Genomic DNA, 9,459 nt, shown 5'->3' with positions numbered 1-9,459 from the left:
GGCCCGGTTCAGCACCACGCGGCGCGGACAGCGCCCGCCAGCCGCCCTCCGTCCACGCGCCGGCCGCGCCCTGACCTTGGCCGCGCCCGCCGGCTCGGGGCCCCCCGGCCGCCGCCTCCCCGCCGGCCGCGCCGCGGAGTTGTAATTTCCCAGCCCGAGCGCGGGGCGGAGGGAGCGGCGGCCGAGCGAATGGGGAGCCGGCCCCGCCCTGCCGCCCGCCGCCCCGCCCGCCGCCGCCGCCGCCGCCCCCCGGCCTCCCGCCGACCGCGGCCCAGCCCGCCGCGCCGGCGCCCGGGGAGTCGCCGGACCGCCGCTCCCTAAGCCTGTCGCCCGGGAAGGGCCGCCGCCGACACCGGGTCGGCCCTCGGGAGCCCGGGACCGAGGTTCTGTTCACCACTGCCGCCGCCCCTCCGCGTTTCCATCCGGGCGCGGGGGGCGCGGTGGGCGCGGCGGGCGCGCAGACCCCGTCCGCGGGGCGCCCGGAGCCCCGGCCCCATCCCGGCCCCGGCCCCGATCCCGACCCCGGAGCCCCGGCCCCCCGACCCCGGCCCCGATCCCGACCCCGGAGCCCCGGCCCCCCGACCCCGGCCCCGATCCCGACCCCGGAGCCCCGGCCCCCCGACCCCGGCCCCCGATCCCGGCCCCGGCCCCGGCGGCTCAGACAAAGACCGGCGCCTGCGCCCGGGCGCCGCCGGGGACCGACCCGCGGGAGGGGCGGGCGGGGCGCGGCGAGCGCGGACCCAGGCGACCCCGCAGCCCGGTCCCCGCCGCGCCCCGCCCGCCCCGCGCCCCGGCAGCCGCCTTCCCCCCCCTTTCCCAGTCCCGGGTCCAGGTCGCAGGGCCCGGGCGCCGTCGTTCGGGAGCCGCCGGGCAGCCCGGTGCAGCTCGGGGCCACGCCGGCCCAGCCTCGTGTCCACACGGAGCTCGAATCCAGCCTACAGCTGCCTGGATAAGCAGCCCCACTGCGTTTGGCACTCGGGGTCAGGAACGCGCCCAGGCCCCAGGTCGAGCCCAGACTACTTTGTTTTGTTCACTGGTTCCCATCTAAAAACCAGGACTCAGCCGGGCACAGGGCCTCACGCCTGTCACCCTACCTGCTCCGGAAGCTGAGAGCTGAGGATCCAGGTTCAAAGCCAGCCCCAGCCCCAAGCCCTGAGACTGGTCTCCAGCTGTGGCTCCAGGCTGGGCGGTAGCCTTGAGCTGAAGAGCCCAGGCCCAGCGCCCAGGCCCAGCGCCCAGGCCCAGCGCCCAGGCCCACAGCTCAAAAAGAAAACCATCAATTACTGCAAAAAAAAAACAGAAGCAGAGAAAGAAGTGAGTCGGGTCTTGGCAGGTGGCTCCCAAATGTATGTTTTGATTTGGGGTAAAGATAGTATTTAAGGTAAAGATTAATTTGGGGGAATAGGGTTTAAGTACACAAAACCTCTGTGTTTGCCAGGTACACACGTGTAATCCCATCAGATCAGGAAGCTGAGATCTGAGGATTGTGATTTGAAGCCAGCCTGGGCAGAAAAGTCCAGGGGACATCTTCAATGACTTCTCAGAAAAAGTCAGAAATGGAGCTCTGGCCCAGTTGGAAGAGTGCTAGCCTTAAGCAAAAGAAACACGGGACAGTGCCCAGGCTGAGCTCAAGCACAGGATGGCATGTGTTGGCATGTGTGTGCCCACGCCTGTGTGGGCACACAGACACACACACACAGCTCTAGGTACACAGTACCCATGTCATAAACAGTAGTTTAAAAGGTCAGGAGGAATCTGATTTTTATACAGCATGAAAAAGCAAAACCAAACCAAGTAAGGTAAGCCATGGGAAATCCAGACCTGGGACACCGGTGTGGTGCCAGTGTGGCTCACCCTTACGCCCCCAACAGCTCCGCACGGTTGGCTTGGGCTGGCAGCCCCGCCTGTGCCTCTGAAAGCTGAGGGGCTCCTGGCTTTCACCCCGGGGTGGAGCATCAGAGCTTCCAGCTCTATGTTAGACCCAGAGAGGCCCAAAGGCCCTGAGGTTCAAGCAAGCACCTGCCCAAACCCCACACAGACCCCCCCCCCCCCCCCCCGGATGTGTGTCTCTGGGGCTCAGTACTGGCCAGACAGCTGGCGAACCAAAAGCAATCTTGTGGTTGGAATGGCAGAGCCTTTGGACCAGAAGCCAGGCTGGGGAGGGAGGCTGCTCTCTCAGCACATGCCACCTGCCACGGAGTGAGGTGGTGGTGACAGGAGCCTGGCTGCCTGCACCCGCCAAGACACAGCTTTGCACCCTGAAGTCCTCAGAGGGATGGGGCCAGGACTCACAAAAAGGCCAGGCCAACTCCAAAACTTCACTCCACCAGCTGTGCCATACAACACACAGAACACAGCACCTAAGTCACTGGCCCCCATGGGGGGCGGGGAGGGGAAAAAAGGGCAGGATTTCCCGGGGCGGGGAGGGGGGCGCTTACAGCTCTGCTGCCTACAATGTCTGCAGAAATCCTTCTTTAAGAACTCCCTGTAATTATCTTTGGTGTAATTATCTACTTAGAATGTTGTGGTTTTGAAAAAGGATAAAATAAATGAGACTGGGAGCTGGCTTGGAAACCTGGACACATGGTTGCCATATGATCTAGCTCTTTTCTCCCCCCATGTGTTAGCATAGGATGCACAGGAGCCGGGCCAGCCTGGTTAGATGGCTGCCAGGCCTGCTAGACAGCTCACATATATACAGCAGGCTGGAGGGAGGGGGAGCCTGCTAGACAGCTCACAGGAGTAAAGCATGGTGGGGGAGGGGAGCAATGACAGGGTCAGTTTACAGTGTGCAGAGTTGGGGGGGCAGTTAGGTCATTCTGGGATTGTCCCCAGCAAACAAAGAAGGCAATGGAAGAGAGAGCAGGAGTGGGGGGTCTGGGGCTGTCAGGAAAGCATCTGTGTGCAAGTCTTCCCCAGGGAAGTGAGAAAAAGAAGGCAGGATGGTGCTGGAATTCTCAAAGTACAAAGGAAGGTTCTGGAATTTGGTAGAGGACCAAAGGTCGTTAAAATGCCCTGCCTGCAGACCACAGGAGCCAGGGCCTGAGGACAAGCCATTGCTTTACTGCAGTGGCTGGCTCATGCACATGAGGTTAAAACAACATGAAGTAACAATGATGCGTGGGGACATCTGTGGTCCTAGCTACTCAGGAGGCTGAGGTCTGAGATCAAGGTTCAAAGCCAGCCCCAGCACAAAGGACTTGAGACTCTTACCTCCAATTCATTTCTAGAAAACAGGAAGTAGGGCTACGGATTCTGCCACCTTGCGTCAGTGTCACAAAGGAACCAAGTCTAGGGGGGAAAAAAAACGGCAAAAACTCAAAGAAAATAAATCGCAGGGACCCAGGACGACCTAATTAAAAGGCTGCTCTACCTGCTGCTCTGTGTTGGGTTGAGCTGCGGCCTCCGGGGGGGGGGGAAGCAGACCCCCCCCCCCGCACTTGACCCGGCTCAGGTGGCCTCCCAAGCTGACTGCTCTTTGAATTGGGACAGCTGGGTTCTCTAATCCTCTGCCCTAATGAGGTGGTGAGTCCACGCCCTGCTTCTGCAGAGGTTGCACTCCCTGGATGTGCTTGTCACACAGAGATGAAATACAGAAAGGGCCATTGTGCCACGTCTTCCGTGGAACACCCTGTGTGGCCTTCCCACCACTTGTGCCAGCCCTGGAGCGTGCCAGTGCCCTGCAGTGCCAGGCTGAGCTGTGGCTGCACTTTCCAGACAGAGACTGTCATGAGCAATTTCATCTAACGAGGAAAGGAGGAACAGAGAAAGATGTACACCCAGACAGCAAACTGCAAGAGCAAGGTCAGGGTGCCTGCTGTGGCCTCCAGGGACCCACAGCTCTGGAGCCCGGAGAAACCTGGGCTTCCTCAATGACCTTCCCCTCTCACAGCATACTGCTTCTTAAGCTCACTTTTTGTTGTTGTTATAAAGGCTATGTATATTTCTTTTTTTATTTTTTATTTTTGCCAGTCCTGGGCTTGAGCTCAGGATCTGAGCACTGTCCTTGGACTTTCTCAAGGCTAGAGCTCTACCACTTGAGCCTCAGCACCACTTCTGGCTTTTTTCTATATATGTGGTACCAGGGAATCGAACCCGGGTCTTCGTGCATGCTAGGCAAGCACTTTAACCACTAGGCCAAACTCCCAGCCCGGTTACGTACATTTCTTTGTGGGTTATGTCACCCCTTCCCTCGCTCTCTCCCAGTTTTCATATCCTGTCTCTCAGCACAGGGAGTGCCACGCACCCTGCTTCTTAGTTCTGAGGAAAAAAAGTCTTGACTTTAGGTTACGTAAAAGGTGCCCTTCAATCTGACCCTAATCCAGATGCTTCTAAAAAATGGAAACAAACGAAAAACACCCAGTGCTGTGTGCTGGTGACACACACCTATAATCCTAGCTATCAGGAGACTGAGGTTCAAAGCCAGCCTGGGCAGGAAAGTGTGAAACTTTTATTTTCAATTAACCACTAGAAAGCCAAAAGTGGTGTGTGGCTTAAGGGGTAGGGCCATAGCATTGAGCTGAAGAGCTCAGGGACAGCGCCTAGGCCCTGAGTTCAAGCTTCATGAGGGGGCAGGGGAAGAAAGGAAGAAAGCAAACTTATAAACACTCTCAGTAAGGAGTATTTTTGTTGTAGTATTTAGGACAATTTTATTGTTCCAGTCCTGGGCCATGAGCTCAGGGCCTGAGCACTGTCCTTGGGCTTTCTCAAGGCTAGAACTCTACCACTTGAACCACAGCACCACTGCTGGCTTTTTTTTGTGGTACCGAGGAATCGAATGCCAAACTCCCAGCCCCAGGACAAAATTTGAAGACTTGATCTTCTTGGGTTCTACAACTTCAAGATGAACACAAATTCCACGTTACTTCCACCAGTCAGTTGGTCAAATGCCTCTCTAGGAGGGCTTCTAGAGGTAAGATGAATACTGATAAGCAGACTTGGCCTACCTCCGTCCGCTGACTGCTTTCAGAGAAAAAATACTGACTTCCTCCTAGTGTTCAGAAAGTCTTGCAGCTCTCCCCGCTCTCCTCCGCCCTCACTCCTGCACACCAGCTCTCCCTGCGCTCCTCCACTACCTACAAAGTTCTTGGAAGATTTGCCCTTCAAGAGCTGAAAGGAAGAACAAACTCGGAAGCCCAGAAGAAGCATGCAGTTCACCTCCAAAGCACAGGGACCTCTGGAACCTGGTCCCTCCCCTGCAGGGAATGGAGGCCGCCCCCCTGCTCAGCAGATGGTCCCAGAGCAACAGAGTGAGTAAATGCCACTGCTAGTGAGTACCCAGCCATGTGGGCAACATGACAGCACCCCATGGGAAAGTGGCGCAGCCCCAGGCAGGAGATGGGAAGGCTTTCCTCCCGGAAAGTAATGAGCCCAGGAGAGAATGGTGTCACAAAATCCTCCTCCATGAACACAAAGGGTGTGGGGCTCGCCCTTACTTGTTTATTTCTTCCTCCTCCTCCTCTTCTTCTCCTCTTCATCCTCCTCTTCCTTTCCTCTTTTTTTCTTTTTTTGCACTGGGGAGTCTTCTCTCCACCCTGGTCAAGAATCCTAGGCTTATGCCATTCCCCATTGAGCCTTCCAGGTAGCTCTGAAGACAAGACTGCATCCAGCAGCAGCCTCACTTCTAGCCGGCGGAGAATGGCGAGGCCAGGAGGCCTGCGAGGCAGGCGGGATGTGAGCTGGAGGCCAGAGCTCAGTGCAGCCCGGCTGGAGGGCGCTGGGATGCCGTCTGACCCAGGCTCCTCAGAGGGACTGGCAGTGGGGAAGAGAATCATGACATTCTCAGAGATCATTCAGGCCTCACAAAACTTAAATTTCATGTACTCTTTCATTAAAAAAAAAAAAAGCCACACCTGGTTTAACAGAGAGATGTGAAGGATATTCAGAAAAAGGAGGCCGGGCAGGGCGGGCAGCCCTCAGAGCTCTGGATGGAGAGCTCCCAGCAGCTGCCCAGCCTGGGCTACCCAGTTCCCAGTCCACGCACTTCCTCTCCCCCCAGCCCCCCACGTCCCTCCCCCGTGTCCCCAGGGACTCGCCCTTGTGACAGCTTTCATCTTGGTCACCATTCCTGCAGGGACCGCAGGCCCCAAGCCCCTGGAAATGTTTTCTGGCCCTTTGACAGGTTCTGGGCTCATTGTCAGGCCTGTCCTAAGGCCTCAGATAGAAGGAATTAGCTCGGAAGTCAGCAAAGGTGTTGGATCAGGAGCTCAGAGGGCCCCAGGGTGCCTCCCAGCCCAGGAGGGAGCAGCCTGGACTGCCATCCTGGAAGCCCCATTCTGAGGTCTTGGCTGTGTTCTGGAACCTGTGCCAGGCAGACCAGCCAGCTCGGGGGGGGGGACCCCAGCTCTGGTGATAGTCTGAAGGCAAGATTGAAGTTTACCAACAATACCACAGGGCTCCTGGCTTGGTGGAGTGGCCCTCGGGAGGAGAAGTAGTAGCTGGGAAGAAAAAGACAGGGAGGAAATAGGGGGAGAAGAGGTAGGGATGATGTAGGAACAAGAGAAAAACAAACCTTAGATGTGCTTCTCCTCCCTCCACATGGCGTTCCCATGTTGTCTTTCTCATTGCCAGTCTGGCCTAAGGGAAGGCATGGAGACAGGTTTCCAGGCGCAGGCCTCCTGGCTCCCTCAGGATGAGCGGGAGTCCAGGCCTAAACACTCAGGGCTGTGGTTGAGTCCTGTGGGACATTCACCTGGTCCCAGGGGCCATGTGTGCATCTGGATGGGAGCTGGTCCCCAAGCAGTGAGCTCCCCCAGGCAGGGGCCTTCCCCAACTCTCCCGTTAGTCTTACCTTAGGAACAGAGGCTGTACGTGAAGGTCATAGAAGGTCACATTTGAGCATTGCTGATGACATGAAAATGACTTCTTTCCTCCTCACCCCTTCCCTCCCTCCTTCCCCCCTCCTTTTCTGGGGCTGGCTGGACCCCAGGTCTGCTGCATCCCTGGCACAGGAGCTGTACCATCATCCCATCCTAGAGTAATTCTGGGGCTGTCTTGTTCTCCTACAGGTTGGAAATGGGTTTTACTCTATTGTGCTTGGTTGTTTCATTGGGGTAATCATGTTTTGTTTTGTTTCCAGTCCTGAGGCCTGAACTCAGGGCCTGAACACTGTCCCTGGGCTTTCCTCAAGGCCAGAGCTCTACCACTTGAGTCACAGCACCATTTCTGGCTTTTCTATGTATGTGGTACTGAGGAATTGAACCCAGGTCTTCACGTATGCTAGGCAGGCACTCTACCATTAGGCCACACTCCCAGCCCTGCTGTTTGTTTTGAGATGGGATAAGGCTATGTAGCCCAGGCTGACTCAGTCTCCTTGGCACTGGGGTTACAGGCATGGACTACCTCTCCTGGTCTGGCATGGGATGTGCGGGGCAGGGGGGGGGAAGAGAGAGAGAGGAAGAGAGAGGAGAGAGAAAGGGAGAAATCACCCACCTGGAGTGGAGGAAAACCCAGTCTCTGCTAGACTTGGGGAGAGGCCTCACTGTGAATGTGTCTCCCTTGGTTTCTAGAAAGGCTTCCTGTGGTATCTGTGTCTTGTTACACGGAGGGTCCAGGCCTCCGTGTCCTTGGCTGGAAAGGCTAAGCCAGGCCTCTCCGGGGCAGCTCCCACTGGCAGCTTTATGTCATCAGTGTGTCTGGACCCAGGTCTGGCTTCCTGGTCATTAAGCCGACTGTCTTAGCAGCCATTCGGCCTTGCCTGCAGCAGGAGGATAATAACATGGACTCCCCGCTGGGGTGTGGTGGCAAGGGAGATAATGTGTGGGAAAGTGGGGGAGGTGAGATCACAGGCCCTCTATCTCCTCTGTTATCTATCATAGTCACCTTTAAAAAGCAAGCATGTAGTGTGGCACAAGTAAAAGTCCTTGAACATCGGTTTATTATTGTTTATTATTTATTTGTGTATTGCCAGCACTGGGACTTGAACTCACTGGACCCGGGCACTGTCTCTTAATGCTTCTGTTTGAGGCTGGAGCTCCATCACTTGAGCCACACTCCACTTCTGGCTTCTTATTGGTTAGTTGGAGATAAAGAGTCTCAGGAGCTTTTGTGCCCAGGCTGGTTTTGAACTTTGATCCTCAGATCTCAGCCTCCTGAGTAGCTAAGTCTACAAGCCACCTTGCCTGGCTTGAAAGCTTTCTTTGGATGTTAAGCTCTCATCAGTTTTCCTAATAGCATGCATAAACTGCTAACTCTATGGCTTCCAACTGACATCTGTCAGCATGGAAAAATGAGGCACATTGAAATATGTAAGCTTGGGCCTGGAGTTTGGCCTAGTGTAGAGTGCCTGCCTAGCATGCACGAAGACTCGTGTTCAATTCCTCGGTACCACATACATAGAAAAAGGCTGGAAGGGGTGCTGTGGCTCCAGTGCTTTGAGCCTTGAGAAAGCCAAAGGACAGTGCTCAGGCTCTGAGTTCAAGGCCCAGGACTGGCAAAAAAAAAAAAAGAAAGAAAGAAAATACGTAAGCTCTCTTGGTGGTGTTTGTGCATCTCATGTGTCACTAGCTGCTGGTGAAGCCTGGGTGTGTCTGCTCACATTCCTGTCATGGAGCTCTGTGGTCACGAGTAACAATGGATGATCAATAGTCAGAAAACAACAGAAAGAAATATATAAATAAGTAACGCCAGACTCTACAGTCACTATGTGTCTTGTTGTCTCAAAAGTCACTTTCAACTAGGCTGGAATTGCCCAGAGTGAGTGTGTACACTGGTCTCACTGGCTGGCTAAACTTTGGTACTAGACTGTCCTCTTGAAGGGCAGTGACCTACTTGCAGATTTGCACTGTCCTTTGTCACATGGGATTTATTCTGGAGCTCTGGCCGGCAGGCTGATGTGTGGAGATGAATGAAGCTCAGTTTGCTCTCACTGTGTTGCTGTGTCTGCCCCCAGCTCCTGTTCTAGTTGCAGTCCAGCCGCTCTGTGCACATTCCAGTGGACAGCAGGAGCTTCTGTCTTCTTCCACTTTCTCTTCCATGGTTCTGGCTGTTCCTTTCCCTAGGGAGCCATGCCAGCTGGGGCAACTCCACACTCCCAGTGTCTGTGAAGCCCTGAAGTGGTTCTCTGAATGGACACTTCAGCTGGACTGGATCAGATGGATGACTTTTAGTTTGCTGTATTCTTTCTCTCAGTTTCTCATTCACTCAGGATTAAAAAGAGAGACCGTGAATAGATTGTGTCTGAGGATGGTTCTCCTGTCATGGAGCAGTGTTCTGCAGCCTGAAAACACTACTCAGTCCCCACCCTCACAGCTTTAACTTTTATATGGATTAAACACAGTTTTAGACCTTTTCCCCTTAAACCAAAAGGCTTTCTGCTTAACTGTGGCACATAGGAACAAATATTTATTCATTTGACTAAATTTATTTAAGAACAAGATCATTAAAAGCCCTTTTCCATTTTATTGGATGCTTAATGTGAAAATGCAAATGGCACAAAGAGGTACAAAGCAAAGTTTTCCA

Source organism: Megascapheus bottae, chromosome 26, assembly GCF_031878675.1.
Source record: "Megascapheus bottae isolate mThoBot1 chromosome 26, mThoBot2.hap1, whole genome shotgun sequence".
NCBI lineage: Eukaryota > Metazoa > Chordata > Mammalia > Rodentia > Geomyidae > Megascapheus > Megascapheus bottae.
The sequence above is the reverse complement of the archived record's forward strand: the minus strand, read 5'-3'. Positions refer to the sequence as shown.